Source organism: Microcebus murinus, chromosome 3, assembly GCF_040939455.1.
Source record: "Microcebus murinus isolate Inina chromosome 3, M.murinus_Inina_mat1.0, whole genome shotgun sequence".
NCBI lineage: Eukaryota > Metazoa > Chordata > Mammalia > Primates > Cheirogaleidae > Microcebus > Microcebus murinus.
The window spans coordinates 83,930,253-83,949,283 of record NC_134106.1 but is presented as its reverse complement, the minus strand read 5'-3'; the positions used below and the strand labels follow the sequence as shown (position 1 = coordinate 83,949,283).

General features: G+C 44.5%; 1 protein-coding gene across 3 annotated transcripts in view; it reads right to left on the bottom strand.

Annotated features, from left to right (window-relative positions):
• Positions 1-18,690, bottom strand: part of NCK2 (NCK adaptor protein 2) — a 132,841-nt gene extending 114,151 nt beyond the window's left edge. For all 3 annotated transcript variants that reach the window (XM_076001068.1, XM_012737646.3, XM_012737649.3), the window contains exon 1: positions 18,478-18,690. The gene's annotated coding sequence lies outside the window, so the exon portion shown is untranslated. The remainder of the gene's footprint in view (positions 1-18,477) is intronic.
• Between the last annotated feature and the right edge of the window lie 341 nt (positions 18,691-19,031).

Genomic DNA, 19,031 nt, shown 5'->3' with positions numbered 1-19,031 from the left:
TTCCTTTAAAGACTGGGCCACCGACTCAAAAGTAGATGCCAAGAGTTGGCTGCAGCCAGGCTGGCCTTGGGGTGACCATGAGGTAGTGCTAATTCAGCGAGCACTACTGGCAAAGTCCCCAAAATTCAAGGACCGTTTTAGAGCCATTTTGTTTTAAAGGACACAGTAGTTGCAGTATGTACAAATTCTAGTCGATTTGTTTCCAAACAGCAGTGACACTGTTTTATAATCACTCTGAGACATGTCCTCTAGAACAGATCAACTAAAAAGCCTTTATGGAGGGACCATTTACACTCTGACTTTCAAAAGCAGCACTGTTTGGATGAAATTGATACTTCTACACTACTAAAAATTGGTGCAACCCTCTGGAAGGGCATTATGGTAAGATGTATCAAGAGCCATAAATATGCCCATACCATGTAACTCTGCAATCCCTCTCCAAGGAATTTATGCAAGAAAATAATTCAGTTGGAGAAGAGAAATATGCTCAGAGATGTACACAGGCACTTTATCAACTGAAACAAAAATGTAAATGTCCAACTCAATGGACTGCTTACACAAGTGGTATAACTTTCAATTCCATGGGATATCAGCAACATGAAAAAAAAATTATAAAGATTACCACTAAAGTAGAAAAAATGTTCATGTTGAGATGAAAGGCATATAAAATTATATGAAACAGTTACAAGGATGAACTGCTAATATGAAAAGTTTCTCTTTCAGGGTGGTAAGATTACAGGAAGCGTCTTCCTTCTGAAAAACTATCTTTAAGAGTCAGTATGTTATCTTTATCATTAAAAGCAAATCCACACCAAAAAAAAAAAAAGTGCCAGAAAAATATCTCTCAGAAATCTAGGTCTTAATAAAATACCTGTGTGTTCAGTTTGTACCATTAGATCTTTTTACCTGCCATTGCTGCAAACGGCACCTGGGAAGGCTAGAATTGTCCTGCCTCCCACTCGCCTCTTTCTCAATCACACACTGCAGGCCATCAGGGTTTGAGGCAGCTTTGTAGCTGAACCCTGAAGCAAAACAGGCTGCAGACTCCTGCAGGAATGCAGGCCTGGGAGGGTGGTCAGTGATAAACATGCAGCACTCAGCCGCACAGAAGGAAGTATTTCCACTCAAGCTGCAGCACTAAAATAATTAAGGATGTGGCCTGCCTGCCCGCAGGCTCCCATCAACCTGCAGATGCAAAACCAGCTGAAGTGTAGCTGTGGCCCACACTGAGGATCACTGCACAGGCGTGCAAATATAACACACCCACGTGAAAGCTCTTGCTTAGCTTCTCTAAGTCAGCTATCTCATCTGCTAAACGAGGCTGAGGTTGAGGGCAGCCTACTGGGGTTGTGGAAAGGATCAAATTACACAAAAAATGAAATGCTCGGCCATGTTAAGTGCTCAATAAATATTAGCTATTATTATTGCCACATTCATACTTTAAGAATGTACCTTCACACAGTCCAACATTATAAGGGAATTTCTAGCAGCTGGTATTTATAGTTCCACATACAGAGAGGCACAATGGCAAGTAATACATGAGCCAGCTTTTTTTCCAAATTATTTTTTGTTGTATAGGATATTTCATTAAACGTGGGGTCAAAAACTCCAGGGACCATCTTGCCACAGCACTCCTAAGAACCGAAAAGTCAAACTCTTTTATGCAGAAGATTTTTTAAAGTCATTGACATTTTCCTGATACTGGAAGTTATTATAAACCCCTAACTCCCCAACCCACAACCCAACCCAATTGTTTTAACATTAAATAACCACAGATCCCAGAACGCAAATTTACATTAGATTTTTTTAAGCTAATAAATTGAATATACATTTTCCCACTATGACAACTTAAATAATTAAATACAATTTATGAAAGCAATAACTAGGCTTTTTATCCGATTTAAATAAAATTCTTTTTCTATTTTCTTTTAAGAGAATGGATTTTATTATATCCACTTTGTGGGTGTTTTGTCATTACTGCATGACTGGAAAGAGTTCTATTAGGCAGCAAATTGAGCTGCTCCTCTGCAACGCCTGTGTATCCATCTCTGGCTGGCAGCCTGGGTCCCAGCAGCTCCACCATCAGAGGACAAGACAACCTGGTCTCGGGCCAGGCCCTGCCCTTCTGCACTTTGCAACCCCCTTCCCCCCACAGCAGACTAGTAAGGTCTAGGGACTCCTCCTCAAGGTGCCTTTAAGTGGCTTTCATTTTGTGTAATTATATTAAAACAGTTATTAATACATTACTTAAGAAATACATCTGAGGTAGAGTAATCTATGTGCTTCTTTATTAACACACCAAACAAGAGGGCATAGTACCAGGTCTCAAAGCTAATTTCAAAGTAATGATGAGAGTGGGCCCTATTTCAATACAACTGCAACCACTGTGAAGTGATAGGAAAACAGCAGCCATCTCTCTGATGACCATAAATGTCACAGGCTGTGCCACCTCCATTCGTGCTGGAAGGAAATACTAAATTTCAGTTAAAAGCTGGCGAAAATACAAATGTAAGTTTTTCCCACCCTAAGTTCACGGACGCCTTGAAGTCCATCCACTCACCACCAGAGTCCCAGGGTTAAGGACACCTTCTTTAGGGATCACTCAGAACTTCATGCTGTGTTAAATCTCAACATCTCACATGAGGATCAACAAATCCCTAGATTCCAGAGTGCAGACTACAGGAGAGACTGAATCCCTTTCCAAGCAGAGAGCTCTGATGCTGGGAGTATGGGGGAACACCCGCTGATGTGAGCAGGCGGCCTGACCACCGGAAGAGTCCGGGCCTGGACCTGAGGCCCCAGAGCTGATGCTCTGTCCACTCACAACTTGCTGCCTGTTTCCTCCAACAAGGCTTCTTTTAACTTGAGAGATGGGAGGAAATCTTCAGAGAGCACCTAGTTCAAGCCCAGTCTTAAGAAACTATGCTTCCAACAGGCTTGTTCTAAGGAAAACCCAAGAACAGCCAATTACAGAAATGCTGTCCTTGAATGTTTTCCAGCAAAGTGGGAGTCCTCGGTTTCAGGGCAAGTAATTCTTCTACACAAAGCCACCAAAGTTCACATTTGCAACCTTAAATTAACCAAGGCAAAAATGTAGAAAAAGGACATCATTTCTCTAAAAATGTATCAGAAATCTGCCGGCCAAAATAGCAACTATAAACTTAAAACACATAGGTATAGATTAAAAAGGAAATAATGTTCAAAAGAGCCACTGCACGTTTGTACCTGTCATTTTTTAATAGATGAAACGCATTGCTACAAACTATATTCATATGAATCAACGCAATTGAGACTGCAATCTATGTCGTTTTGGGGAGGGTAGAACAGGAAGCAGTCTCCCCCAACTGGCCTTCCACCCCCACCCTCAAATCATACCATTATTGTGGGAAGAGGGTGGTAACAGGAAAGAGAAATAGGCTACCAGCCTTAACTCTGACTTTCTATGTACCCAACAGAAAGGTCAGCCACTCCTCTGTCTCCTGAAACATTCTCTGGAACCTTTGGTCAGTCATCCACTGGAGAAAAACACCTCCCCAAGCCAGCTTCTGAGCCAGCTCCCACCCTGCCCACATCTCCACTCTCACACACACCTGAGGCCTCCCCCAACACCTGGGCAAGGGACAACCTTGCTAGCTGGAGCAGCAGAGACTCGGCTGGCTGGGTGCGTCTACAGGTGGGAGTGTTCCTTCCAGGGTGCAGGGCCTCTGGCACAGGGTTGGGGCCACTCCACAAGCCAAATCACTGCCCAGGGCTTTTTCAGGCAGCGCCCAAGACGAGCGACACTCAGACCCTCTGCAGGCCACTGCCCTCCCACTGCAACTGCCAGTGAGCTAGGCGCAGTCTCAAAGTGCATCAGACTCGTAGAGTCCATGAAGATCTGCTCCAGCCTGAACACGGGCCCTCAGTGTCTCTCTCCTTCTCTTACACACAAAACCATTTTCAGACAAACCAGGCATTTAAGGACCTCCTTACTCTGGTCCATACCGTCCTTTTCACTAGAGGTTTTCAGCTGTAACTGCAGTAGAAACTGGAGTCCTGGAACTCAGAGAGGATAAGGTTATCCAGCAAGTGAAGGAATGACCTCGAGTTCCTAAAAAGGGAGTCACTCAGATGGACACCACCCAAGAAGTGGTTAAAACTTTGGGAGGAGTCAGGACAGAGGTCCTCTGAGGAGAAGCATAGAAACTAGAGGCTGGGGAAGAGGTGTGGAAGGCAAGGAAGGAGATTGGGGACTGACTCCTTAAGGCAAAGCCATACTTTCAAAAGAAAAAAGTTGGAAGGGTTCAAATGCTAATTCATAGCAGAGGTTCTTAACTTTGAATATGCATCACAATCACCTGGGGAACTTGCTCAACGGGGAAGAATTCCAGACTAACCCATCACTAGAGACTGAGTCAGTAGGTCCTAAGCAGGTCACAGGAATTTGCATTTCTACATATCCCAAGACCATTCTAGAAACAGTGCTGGAGAGCCATCTCATCACCTCTCTGCAAGAGTGCCAAGGGGCCTTCTACCCCACTGAAGATCTTAGAGGAACAGGTAAACCTCTCATACAGAAGTCCAATTAACTAATGTGGATACAACCCCTCAAGGAGATAGAGCCTAACTCTCTGCTGCTCAAGCAACTTCCTTCCAAAGACTACAGTATGCAAAGAGGGAGAAAGAGTCACAGTACAGTGGAGAAACCTACAAACACTGCCCAGCCAGGTGATCATGAGCAGCAAGCTACAAAAGTCACAGCCATGTTGATTGTGTGCACCCTTGATAGGAAGTGGTTGGCACGTTAGTTACCTCTGTGTTCTCCTTCACAGACCCACAGCTCCAGTCTAATCATGAGAAAAACATCTGACAACTCTCAACAAGGAGCATTCTATAAACTATCCAACCAGAGCTTCTCAAAATTGCCAAGGTCATAAAAAGGAAAGAGCTGACGGGACAAGATGACAAATGCAATGGAGGATCCTGGATGGGATCCTGGAACAGAAAAAGGATATTAGGTAAAAATTAAGAAAATCCAAATAAAGTATGGACTTTAGTTAACAATAATGCACCAATACTGGTTCAATAGTTGTAACCAATGCACCATAGTAATGTAAGATGCTAATCATTGGGGAAAGTGGATGCTGGGTATATGGGAAGTCTCTGTACTATCTTTGGAACTTTTTGATAAATCTAAAAGCTATTGTAAAATTAAAGGTTTACTTAAATATATATATGTATTATGTGTTTTTACAGGCAATATTATATATTATATAAATGCTTATATGCATAGCATAACATGGCTAACTTTCAACAATACCAAATTGTACTTTGGAAAAGTTAGTAAAATGCTCTACTCAACAAAAGGAGATAAACACACCTGTTGATCAGTTTAATACACTAGCACAAAGTTATTATATGGTTGAAATTAAATACAATTTTTTGCTGCTCTTCAGAGAACACTTGTATACCTGAATATGCAAAATGATAATTGTATTATACTGTATGAGTCTGTAAATAACAACTTTCTCCCTTGAATGAGATCAAATAAGGACTTACACATTAAAATCTCTCCTTCTGAAGGCCCAAGAACCAAGAATCTACGTATTCAATCGATCTCCAAAATTGCACAATGAAACTCCTATGTCAAATTAAATTCTCATTATTCTCAAATTAAATTCATTCACAACACCAAGCATTAATTACAGTCTATCACTAATCAATTATAGTATTATCACAAAAACCATTTTACCATGTCACCAAAAGCTAAAGGAAATGTACACCAATTCAGTATAGAATAAAGGATAGATAACTAGTTATGATTTTACTTGTTTTGCATGCTAGCAGTAATTAAAGGCAAACACTGAAATCGGCCTATCTCTGGAAAACAGCTTCACAAGGACACTGTCAAAACGGCACTGTGATCTGGGGACTACATTGGGCAGAAGTCAACAATGTTGATTGGGGAGAAGCAAACACTGCATTTTAAAAATACAAAAAGGAACATCTTAATGGAATAAAACAATTTAAGTTTCAAAGAAAACACTTTAAATGAGGCCATAAGTAGGATAGAAAACAAACCTATAAAACGTCTGGACAGGATTGAAATGCAATATTCATTACTAATCCAAGTAGTAATTTGATTAAATAAATCTTTTCTAGATTAAAATGTGATGGCATAATGCATTTATGCTATTATTAACTTAAAAAGGGAAATAAGTATTAATGTGCTACCTGACACCAGCATTCCATTAAAAGCACAAACAAGTAGTTTTACTCATTTTAAGAAATAAAAGTCTTAAGCAAATAAACATATAGAGTTCACATTATCTGAAAATTATGGACTAGCTGACCCCAAAATCATGGTGCTCATGGTAAGCAAACTGAGGGTCTGACCCTCACCTAGACCCCGAAATAGGAGTGCAATCCCTGGACAAGAGAATAGGGTGCTCTGCCCCAGCTGTCGTGGCAACCGGGGTTTACAACTGGCATTCAGGAATGTCTCTGCTCGGGTGACAATTCAGTCTCCAGACTGCCTGTACACTGAAGAGCTTCTGAGAATCTTGAAGAAAATATCATTCTTCCCCAGAATACTTCCAGTGAATTCTACCAGGCCTGGAGCAGGGCAGGGCAGGGGGTGGAGTGTGGATTTCCCATGGTGTTGTCCACCACACAGAGATAGCAAAGTGTCATTTTATGCACTTGGTAATTAAGATTAGAGTTGACTGTGAATTTGTAAAATATCTGCATTGATTTATAGGCTTCCTGAGGGCAGGTCCTGGTCTGGTTCCCCATGGTATTCCACAGCACCTGGCATAGCACCTGGCCCATAGCTGGTACTCAGTAAGTGTTAATGGTATGAACACAATTTAGTGGCAGCACAACAAGGACAGCAGTCTCATTGGTAAGCTGGATCAGGATGAACAATGCAGCTTTTTCTACATCTCTACACCCATACTCTGCCAGCCCTCCTAACTAGATTCAGATAAATGTAACAGCAACATAAAGTTACACATAAGTCAGCTCATTTCATGCTGCTTTAAAGAAAAAAAAAAACTCACTAATAATCATGGAACTATCCCATCCAATTTTAACACAGGGAAAGTCAGAGCTATAAAAGGTCTTAACGACCATTAGCAGCAACCCCTAGTTTCACAGAAGACAAAACAGAGGTGAAGAGAGGTTAAAAAATTAGGAGTGCAACTTTAGCCAAATGAGTAGCAGGAAAAAAGGAGAATCTACAAGCTCTGCTTCTCATATGAATCAAGATTTTTGAAGTTCAGACTTAGACTAGCTATTACTAAAGTTCAGAATGATACTGTCTGAATCCAGCTCCCACTGTAATGAAAAGAGAAAAGAAGTCGTTACACAAAGATAAATGTTTTATTTGAGGCAGGGGAGACTTCAATAACACCAATGCAAAGCTATCATTAAGCCCAGGGTCTGCCCTAGGACTGGGGCATCCCACGCCCACACAATGCGATCCTTAGAATCCCATCATGGCCACTCATGATAGGACCCCGATAGGCCAGTCACTGTGCTCAGAGAGCAACCCGCATCTTCCTCCTCTGCAAAAGGACTGATTAACTACAGTGGCCCTCCTCCACCACAGCAGCAAGAAGCAAGTGATACAAGGTGAGCACAGGTAACGTTTCATAGCCCACAACTTCAGAACATTCACTTCTGTCCAAAGAATCACTATAAACCGTTCAGAGGACCCAGTCCATGTGGGACAGGACAACTGAGGAAAAGAAGAGATTGTACTTGCAACTATTTCCACCAAGGAAAGTTCAAAAATTTACAGTGATGGGTTTGTGTTTATCCTAGTAACCGAACAGGAAGAGAGGGGATGAGAAGCCACAAAGTCAAAAGGAAGAGCACTGTGACAGGAAATAATTTATACAAAACGCATCGCAATCAAACCAAGAGAATTTCTAATTGACTCTTTTCATTCCTAGGCTTTTCCTACTTGATAAAGTAAGAGTGCCTTTATAAAGAAAAAAAAACATTCGGACAGCAACATCATATTCTAAGACCAGCTAACAGGCAGCTTTGCAAACACTGGGAGTCTGCCACGAACAGCCAAATTAGACTTTTCCCCTTCCTTTTCCCTTCGTAAGGTCTAATTTGTGATATTTTTGTTCTCTCTCCCCTGAAGGGTTTATTTTAGAAAGATACAAAGAAGGAAATAAAACATTCAAAAGCTAACATATGTGGCCAGCTCAAAAATTATCATGCTGAACCTAGAGTCCCATGAACCTTAGTAATAACAAAAACAAATGTTTTTCCACAATCACCAATGTAAGAGTTCTGAGCTAAGAAAGCAGATGTCTTTCATCAGACCAAACTCCAAAAGTAATTGATTAAAGTCTCCCCCCACCCCGTTATTTCTGCATCAGTGAGCATTCTAAGTGGAATGTGTTTTTATCACGTCTCAGCCAGATATCAAAATGTTTCCTACAAAATCAGCATTTTGCATGTGTATGGTCCAAATATGTTGATTATAAAATTAAAAAGCAATGTATACCTTACTTTAACACCAACATTATTACAGATAACACAAAAACATGGTTCAAAGTCAGTTACAGTTCAGTTTCTCCTTTACATATTTAATGCAGAGATGTACAGTGTTTAGTCCTCTAAGTATGTATTATTATTCACTATGTCTATTAAAAAGGAAGAAAAAAATCGACCTCCAAAAGGTAAGTGTGTGAAAGAATACACGTTCCCTTGACTACAAACACTGAAACAAAGCAGCACAGCATTCACTTTTATCAAAGTTGCTTAAATACTGACATTTTGAGCCAGTTAATTCTTTGTCGTGGAGGCTGTCCTGTGCATTGGAGGATGTTTAGTAGCATCCTTGGTCTATCAACCCCCTAAATGCCAGTAGCATCCCCCCAGGCATGACAATTAAAAATGTCTCCAGACATTGCCAAACATCCACATGGACAAAACTGCCCCAGCTGAGAACTGCTAATTTATAGACATGGGTTCCAGTCTCAATTTAAGTTTTTCAAAATACTAACCTTTAAAAAGGTATTTGAGTATTTGCAAAAGTGAACTGCTTCTATTTCCTAATCCAAATCTAACAACTAAGATCTAAAAATGAATGGGAAGCTGCATGTATTAAAGTGCATTTAGTTGAAAACATATTTTCTTCCTTAGACATGGAACCCTCACCAACCAGAGACATTCACAAACAGAGAATCTGCTTCTTGTGGAAGATGGAACCAGCTTCATTAACCAGAGTGGCCGAGGTACATGAGGCACTTGACTAAACCAAGTTTAAGAAGCAACACAATCAACACTAGACACTTAATCTATAGGTGATCAATCCACTGGGCTTCAGTTCTACCCAGGAAAGCTTCAAAATAAAAATTAGAACAGTGGAAGGTCTGATACACACCTCCTCCCCCCTTTTTTTTAGATAATAATGTCATCATTTCTTCATAGTCACCACTGGGTATAGTCTACCAAATCATATGAAACAGGCATGGTAAGAAAACTATGAAAAGGGAACTAAAGGCAGATGGCTTAATTTAAGGGAAGAGAATCTTCTAAATCCTAGCTAGGTGGGTCCTAAGAAGACAATACTGAAACATGTAAAGGGAAAACCATGAGTGCAGGTAATGAAGACAAACAGAAAATAAGCTGACTTTAGGGTACATGGTTGGGTAGGGAGACTACATGAAGTCAGTCGCACACAATGCGAAAAGTAAAAGGAGGAACCAAAAGAGTTAAAGAAAAGTGGAAATGAATGGAAAGGAAAATCTTTTTTATAGCTACCTTGCTAGATTCTGCTCTTAAGTTTCTCTAAAAAAGACAAAGTCATGTGATGAGAATTCACTATTCACCTATATCAAATTTCCAGAAAACCATCTCTAAAATAACTCCCTGAATCTCTTATTTCTTAGTCTCTTAAAAATACTCAAGCAGTGTGTGGTTTTTATGTCAATGTCCCCAAGCTGGCTTCCATCACTCAAGAGCAATAAAAAAGGGCTGTTTAATTACCAGTTCAGACCACTCCCCCTCCCTCCCCCTGAAATACAAATGCACACACACACACACTTGAAAACAGAAACACAAGCTTTTAAAGTGATTGTCCTTAAAATGAACACAGCTGGCAAGAGAGAAAGACTGAAAGAGACAGCAACTGCTCTCCTCTTCTGGGTCCAAACTCAGAAGTGACATAATTAAAATATTTGTTGACTTGCAGACATCCTTAAATACTCAGCCAAAATGCAAAAGATAATTAAACTCAGACACATCTTTTAGGAAAAATCGATGGAGACACTGATGGACTTTGTCCTCTACGATGGCCATGGGCGCCTTTCTGGCATTTCACTGTGATCTTGATGACTTCTAACGTATTTTTCAATACCTAACCACCACCATCATTGCTGGGAGATTAAGATCTTTAAGTAAATAAAATCTTTGCTGCTACTCATCCTGGAACCTGCTACATATAGAACTGGCCACATGAGAGGCAATGTGCTTGCAAATCTAAGCCTGTAAATGGAAAGAACCTGCGAGTGGCAATCTGAAGCACCATGCAGGAGCTTCTCCCAACAGAGACACCAGGCCAGGGTCACGTCTCAGCCCCACCTCCTCCAGGGGGACACTGCCCTAACCCTCTCATGGCCCCAGGCATCCTCCAAACATGGAAGGGTAGGTTTGGGATGGTCTGGCACAGACAACACTCACTCGCAAGGGCAGCCCATGTCAGAGTTCCCATTGGAACCTTGTAGCAGCAGTCTTCCAAGAATCCAAACCGAGACTTGACCTGGCCTCTCTCATGACCTGAGAAGTAGCTTTCAAAGTCATATTGGATTTCTTCAAGACCTGCCCAGATGTCATAAGCACACAAAGGAAAAGGATGTGGTATATTCAGCTACACGGTTTTCAGCAAGAACCTATCTACCTACCTACCTTCTCTTGAATAATAGTACCATGTTTCCCCAAAAATAAGACAGGGTCTTGTATTTATTTTTCCTCAAGAAGACACCCTATGGCTTATTTTCAGGGGACGTGTTATTTTCCCCTCAAAGCCTCGGCTTGTAGCACGCACAGGATGGCCAGGACCTGACAGGGGGAGCCGACATTGTTGGTAGGGCTGCCTGCACCTTTCTGGTCACCTCTGGGATGGTAGCTGTCACGATGGGGCAGATGAGAAGGGCTGCTCATCTTCTTTACCGCTCTGCAACGAAATGCATGGGTTGTGCAGATGCGCTGCATAGCCACGCCCATCACTAGGTCTTATTTTCGGGCTAGGGCTTCTACTGCGCAAATACTTAGAAATACTGCTAGGGCTTATTTTATGGGTAGGTCTTATTTTCAGGGAAACATAGTAACTCATTTAGAAAAAATAAGTCCCTGTTATTCCAGCATTTTAGCTGCTGAAAGGGCCTTGCACAAGGTACTTCAGGGGGGTCAACTGGACTCCTGCTTCCTCGGTCCCCACTGTGGCAGAAACGGGGTGGGGGGGCCACCACACAGCTATTCATGAAGAGGCACATCACACAGGCATCTGCAATGGCATCTACACGGCAGGCTTGCAGGTCTCATTGGAGATGGAGCACTCTCACGACAGAACTTCCCCACTCCCCGGGTGGCACTGCCATTGCCTCAGGCGGTGGTTCTCGCCCCAGTGCTCATGCTCATTTCAGAGTTGGAGGGCCACCACCCTGCCACACGTGCCAAGGAGGGGCCAGGCCAGTGCTGCCCAGTGGTGTCCTTCTGTGACCTTTCCCAGCTTCCCCTCTGTGACCACTGGGGCAGGTATTAATTACTCATTATGTTCTTCCAAAGTCCAGGCCCTCCTCTGCCACTTGGCTAATAAAGGGTTCCCATAATGAGCCAGTATCCAAGCTCCACACCCTATCAGTGATTTTCCTCAAATCTTAAACCATAATAAAAGTTTATGGCTCTGCTTTCTGTGCTGTCAGACACATCTTAGTGAAGGGACGGCGGCTAGCTTGGTGGATAAGAGTCTGAATTCCAGACCCACCAGTTACTAGCTGTGGAACAGGCTGTGCCTCCCTTTCCTTATCCATAAAGATAAAAACAGGAGGTACCACACTGAATAGCTGTGAGGATTCAATGCGCTACTATTGCATGTAAAGTGCTCAGAACCGTAATTACAGTGTGTGATGTGTGCTGTGTGTGCCTGTGTCCATGTGTGAGGGGAGAAGCTAGTGATCACTAAAAAAAAGAAAAAATACAACTTTAGCTTCTGTACTTATGAATTAAGCACTTAACGTGAATCAGAAATATGTTGAATATTGATACCCAAAAAGTTATTTTACATTAATAATTTGATTTCTAGAATATAAAACACATTTTAAAACATTAGTAATAAAGTATTTTGATTACATGTATTTAATCTTTACCAAATCTGACTTTAGTGCTCTAAAACTGCTTGAGTACATGAAATATGGTATTATTCCTTATATTTACAAAGGTTTACCTTTCCCAACAAAGCCTAAAAACAATTATCATTATTATTATTCTACATTGTTTCCACTGTGACTTTTTAGGTACCTGAACTTTGGAAAATATAGAACAAATGAAGTTTAACTCATGAGAAGTATACACACCTGCACTCCCCAACACGGCTTTCATTGGCCACACGTGGCTACTAACCACTCAAATGCAGTGAGAGGGAACCAAGATGTAATACAAATGTACAATGTTCGCTGAATTTTAAAGACTCCACACAAATAGAAGAATGGCAACTATCTTATTATGTTTTATATTGATTACATATGGAAATATGCATAGTTCAGATATATTGAGTAAAAAAATATATGGTGAAAATTAGTATCACTTGTTTATTTCTGTATTTTTTTAATGTGGCTACAAGAACATTTAAAATTACATCTGGAGGTCAAATTTGCAGCTCTCATTATATTTTAATGGGACAGCCAGCACTGCTCTGAAAAGCCATCAGTTCAAGTGGCATTTGTGGGGAGACACCCCACATTAGAACAGACACACACACACACAGCACCCTCTACTCCTCCCATAAGGGATAGCCGGGATCGTGCAGGCTCCACGCAAAGCTGTAGTTGGGCAGCTGTGCCATTACTACAGGGGACAGCCCTGACCCAACTTCAATGGAGAGAAGTCTTTAAAAACAAACTGATTATAACTTTTGTTGTTTGGTTATCACAACTAGCAAACTGCTGCTCCGTGTGTGGCCTAAGATGACTTAAGAGCACAGAGTGTATGTGGGGGCAGGGAATGTTTAGAGGCTGGGGGAAAAAAAGGGTCAGAGCACCCAGTGGAGCAGGTCCACACCTGGACTTGGGACATTGATGGGAGGACAATGGTGAGTCATTGTGCATGGATCATGGCCAGACCTGAATGTCAGGGCACAGTGAGCAGGAAGGACTGGCAGGAGTGGCTGCAACACTGTTTCAATATCCAGGTGAAAAAGAAAAGAGAACAGGGCTGAGATGTCAGAGACCTTCCAGAGGTAGAATCAATAGCAGCTGATAACTGGATTTGAGAGGTGAGAGAGAACACCAAGATGACCGGGTGAGCCAGTGATGGGGAAAATTATTGAAAAACAAGCAGGTTGGGAGATCGTGCAAACAGTTTGGGACGCTCAGAGTTTTAGGTGGAATTGATCAGTAAGAAGTTGGTTATTTCCTATGAGTGAATGAATGAACAAGCAAACGAAGCTTCAATGAACACACAGCTGTGAAGCTGGACAGTGGTCAGTCATACAGACATCCTTGCCCTATATTTGAACAAGGCAAAGTGGCTGAGGTCAGTCAGAAGCACCCATGCGATGCTCAGAGCATGCCTTACCAAACCCTGTCACGCACATTCCACGAAGGGGCACTGGCTCACATGGCAGAGACTGCACAGTCCCAGCAATGGCAGGCCCCGAGAAGATGCCTCAGGTGGCCACTGGTCCATCCTCTCACTTTGTTCCCTTCATCCAGGGTCCAGGAAAGGCTTTTCTTGCCATACGAAATCAAACACTTTACATATGCTGAGAGGGGAAGCACCATAAATGGAATTAAGTCAAGATTTTTCTCTCTCTTTAATCATTCTATATAAAACCTGACCAGCCTTTGGAAGGCCAGCACCAAGGTTTCTTCCTGTTATGAGATGCTAGAACTAACACCTAATAGTTGCAATTTCCTCCTTATTCCTGACTAATCTGTAACCATCCCTAGTGTCTGCAAATAAACACAGATTCCAGATCTGGGTGATGGAAGCAATAGGACTTCCTACAATCATCACCCCTGTTTTAGAACACAGAGTTTGCACACTGTGGTGGACTGAAATGTGTCCTCCCCACCCCCCAGATTCAAATGTTGAAACCTTAACCCCTAAATGAGTATATTTGGAGACAGGACATTTAAGGAGGTTATTAGGGTTAAAAGAGGTTACTGGGTAGAGCCCTGATCCAACAGGATCACTGTCTTTATAAGAAACAGAATATTAAGTATGATGGCATATGTGAAGAGTACTTTGCAAACTATAAACGAACAGACATGCATTAGTATCTATGATTCTTTTTCATTATGCCATTTTAGATCCTCATTAACAACTGGCCAGCAAAAGCATCTTGCTTCCCAAAAGAAGAAATTGCAATACTTAAATTCTGACTGCAATTCAAGCTAATTTTCTTAGAAACATTACAAATATTAATACAAATAGTATTTGCAATACAAATACTATTTTCTTCTATATACTTTCTACTATTTTAATACAAATAGTAGAAAGAAGTGGGGTAACACTAAATAACTAACTTACCAGGCCAGGATACAAAATGCTCTGTCCAGAATTTCCAGTTCAGGTTGACATGAACAGACTAATCTACTGAGAAGTAAAACACTCAGCCAGCCCACCAGGTGGTATGGAGTTGGGTTTATTTTTGGTTTAGTTTTTTTGTTGTTTTTGTTGTTAAATTTAGCTTCACAACTACAAATGATTCATTTAACAGAGAATTTACCAAACAGAGAGGCCACCCGACCAAATTCTCCCATTGTCTGGACATCCTAAGGACAAAGCCTTCCACAGTACACAGAGGTTCTGAGCAAAAGGACAAGGATTCTGGATGTCTCTCATCACTAATATCTCAGTGGGAGTCTACAGCCCCAATAATAACAGGCTCAGGACTCAATATTCACGTAAACAGTAAGGATTAGGTGCACATTTGCTGTGTATGCTATATTATACTAAGTGGCAACACCTTTCTGTCCCACAGGGTTTAGAATCTATTAAAGAAAATACGAACACAAAGAAACCATAGAGAAGAATGTCACAAATGGCAAACTGGGAATATAAACAAAGTGCTATGGAGGTTCAAAGGCAAAGTCATCCCCTCCAGTTTGGAAGGAGTCGGTAAGATGTGGGGAAGAAAGGAAAAGGAGATGGCCTTGGGATGGCTGAGAATTGTCACTGAGGAGGCTGAGCAAAAGAGCCCAGAAGGCACAAGGGGGCTGGGCAGGGATACTGCCAGCTCTATCAAGGAACGTTTTCATTTCCATGGCTTTAAGGACTGAGATTCTTGAGGTAGGTACTTAAGTGCCGGCACATGCATGCACGCACACACGCTCCATGGAGGTATAACTTGCCAATGTCAATTTACCTTCAGAAATAAACATACCTTGGGATATGTTCAAAGCAAAATGCAGGAAAAGAAAAAAAGTCTAATTTTTTCAATTGTGCTAATAAAATGGCCTAAAGAAATGAGAAACTATTTTTACTGTAGCTGCATACACTTGTGATAACCCGTTAAAAGGCTGTCTTGACCTCCTTCTGAGTTGCCTTAACTCTGGCACTTAAGACACATGGTATCCTTTTTTTTTTTAGCTTAGGCCCTTTGAAAATGTGCTGTGAAGTATTTCCATCACTCATTTTAGGAAAGAGAAAGCATTTGGAAGCACTACTTGCAATGCCTCTGGATGGGAAAACTAATTTCCTAAGCCTCTGCAGTGAGTTGTGGGGAGTTTCCAGTTCATTTGTGAAAAAAGTTAGCTTACTTGTTTTCCCAAACATTGCTCACCACCCTCCCCTGCAGTTCCAGCAAGCAATCTTAAGCTCTTCAGTCATTAAACCTCAATTTTAATGTCAGAGAACCATTTCCCCAAGCCCTGTCTCCCCCAGTGCACACTGCAAGCCAGTACGAGCAGTTAGAAATATTTGTGTCTCATAGAGCAACACGGCCTGATCTAGCCAGGGCACATTTAGCTAACCCAAGTGATCAAGTAAAGGACTACAGATCATTCTGTGCAATCAGGGAGCCTTAGGGTACTTTAAAAGGTTATCCAGTCTGTGCACATGCAAGGAAGATTTCCGGTGTATTTAACATGGATGATAGTGCATTTCTCAAATACAATACTGTGTACATAAGATCTGCTGTTTGTTAGAAAAGCTCAATAACCCCCAATGTAAATGGCAGAGGTGAGGAATACAGCAGGGTCCAACAGAGCAGGGATGAATAACATTTCAGCATGCAGCGTGCAATAAAGCGAAACCCAAAGCCTGAAAAGTGAGCACAGCTACTTGAAACGCACCTTAAACAAGCCTCGATGGTTTAAAAAAGGGTCAGTTTCTCCATAAGTGGGCAGAGGGAGTTATGGAGTAGTCAGCTCTCTGGATGGCAATTTGCCACTCGATTTCACCCCGTGTTTCCTAATCAATCCCCCTGAGTGTTTCTGTAGCAGCTAAGCTCAGAGGGCAGGCGGGGCCTCCAGACAGGAAGTCAGCCTGGCACCTCCACAACTTCCCACTGCTTAAGGTCTCGATTTCAGCCTCAAGTAGCTGCCAGAAGACCACTAGGATCCGCCCACCTTCTTCAATCAAAACTACCTCTAACCAACATCCAGGAGAGAAATATTGAGGGAGGATTTCCCCCTCCCGCTCACAAGCCGGTAACCTGCTTCTCAGGAAATCCCTGTTCCAAACACCGAAACACCTACATCCTGAGCCCGATCTCCAGGCTAAGTACGTTTCTTCTTCACCCATGTGTCCAGTGACTGCCACTCTCTTTATATAAACCCTGTACTTGCCTGAATCCTATTATTAATTCACCCATTTATTCAGGGTCGCTTGGAAAGTGAATTAAGAGAGTGTTCAGAAGTTCAGTTTAGATCTGTGTTGATAAGTTAAAGCAGCCCAGGTTAATTTCATTTTCAGTCACTTTTAAGACTTGAAAACCACTGTTAACAACTGTATGAAAAACAGTGGCATGAAACACACCCCGAATTACTTTCATTCCTACACAAGACAAGATCCCTTCTGAGAAGCAGGGACTGGGCAGGCCGGGACCAGGTAGGGACTCCCCTACCTGTGGGTCCCTAGCAAGCCACGCCCACTGGCCTCTCGGTTCAGGTTCTTTTAGGGTCAAGGGAAGGAGTGAGCCTGGGCGATCCTTCAGGCCCCTCCAGCCCAGACTACAGCCTGCTCATCCCATTATGCAGACGCAAACTTGGCAGAATCAGCCTCAAACCTGTTAGCAAAATAAACAAAGCCAAATAAGGGGGAAACTGCCAACCTGAATTGTGTGAAGTGGCTGAGGCCCACTTCGCACACGTTTCTGCTTTGTCCCTGAAGCTGTTACGAGGCCAGTTTAAGTCAGATGCCCATTAGCCAATGCCCCTAGCACTCCGGCGCAGACCTTCAAAGCGATCCTTATTGTCTATAAATTAAAGCGTTTTGCAAATTAAACCCCTCTACACAATGCCAAGCTAACTGCGCCGATAATGCACTCACCGGTAATGCCTTAAAAGTCACACATCACATTTTTCCTGAACCACTTGGTGGTTAAATCGCCCTGAATAAACCGAGAGGGCAGAGCGATTGTGAGAAACTTTGGTTCAGGTGGCTGTGAGAGAGTCCTGTAAATCTGGGGCAGGGCGCAGAGCCTGAAGCCCGGCACAAAAGCGCCCTTTGCCGAGGCAAGGACCTCCTTTATGTGATGTGACAGCAGCTTTGTGCGGGATCATAAATAGTTCTAATAAACACAGCAAGTTCTCCGGCCGATCACGGCCTGCCGAGTCCCTGCGCTGGGGCCCTGCGACCCACAGCTATTCTTCCCCGGCACACGCGCCCAGGCGACCCGGCCACCGCACGGTCCCACGCCGGCTCTGGGCTCAGTGCTCGCAGCCGGCCCGCAGGCCGGGCGCAGCCTGTGCACCAGGGGGTCTCCAGTTCCCAGGCTCCGCCGCCCAGTCCCCTGCCCTGGTCCGCGCCCGCGCCCTAGGCGGGGGTCCCCGCCCCCACGCCGGCCCCCGAGGGTGGGGGTGCCGGGAAGGCGGGCAGGAAGGTGCGGAGTCGGGAGGTGCTGGGCAGTCCGCGGCCAGGGGCGCCCAGGCCGCGGTGGGGCCGAGAGCACCGGTGGGGCGCGGAGGGGACCCGCTCCCCCAGCCCTTTCCCGGGCGCGCCCCGGCCCGCGAGCCCCGCCGCGCTCCCAACTCCGCCGAACGGCCCCAAGTTTGCGGCCCCGTCCTGCGCCCGCCCGGCCGCGCTTACCTAGCCGTGGGCCGCCCGCCGAGGCCGGAGGGCAGCGGCGCGGGTCCCGGGGCGGCGGCCGCGCTGCGCCCGCCCAGGCGCCGCTCTTTGTCTGCGCCGCTCCCTCCTCCCGCCGCCGGGCGGACGCTGCCGGCCCGGGCGCCGCGAGCCTCCCCGCCGCCGAGCCCTCCCCGCCGCCCGCCGCCCGCTCGGCCGCGCGGCTCCGGCCTGACGATCCCCGCGGCGGCGGCGGCGGCGGCGGCGGCGGCGGCGGCGGCGACCCTCCCTCGGCGCGCAGCGCCCGCCTCCTCCGCGCTCTTCCTCCTCCTCCCGCGCTCCTCCTCGGCCGCGCCGTGACGCCGCCCAGGGGCCGGGCCAGGCCCGCGCGCGCGGGGCGGGGGCCGAGACCCACCTGGGGGCGCACCGGGCCGCCCAGCTCCGCGGCCCGGCTCCGGCACGCGCGCCGGGTCGCGCGGGGCTCCGCGGTGCCCCGCCTGGGGGCCGCAGCGCGGGCCGGGCGCCGGGGGAAGGACGGGGTCCCCACGCCTGAAACTGCTCGCGCGGGCGGTGGGGAC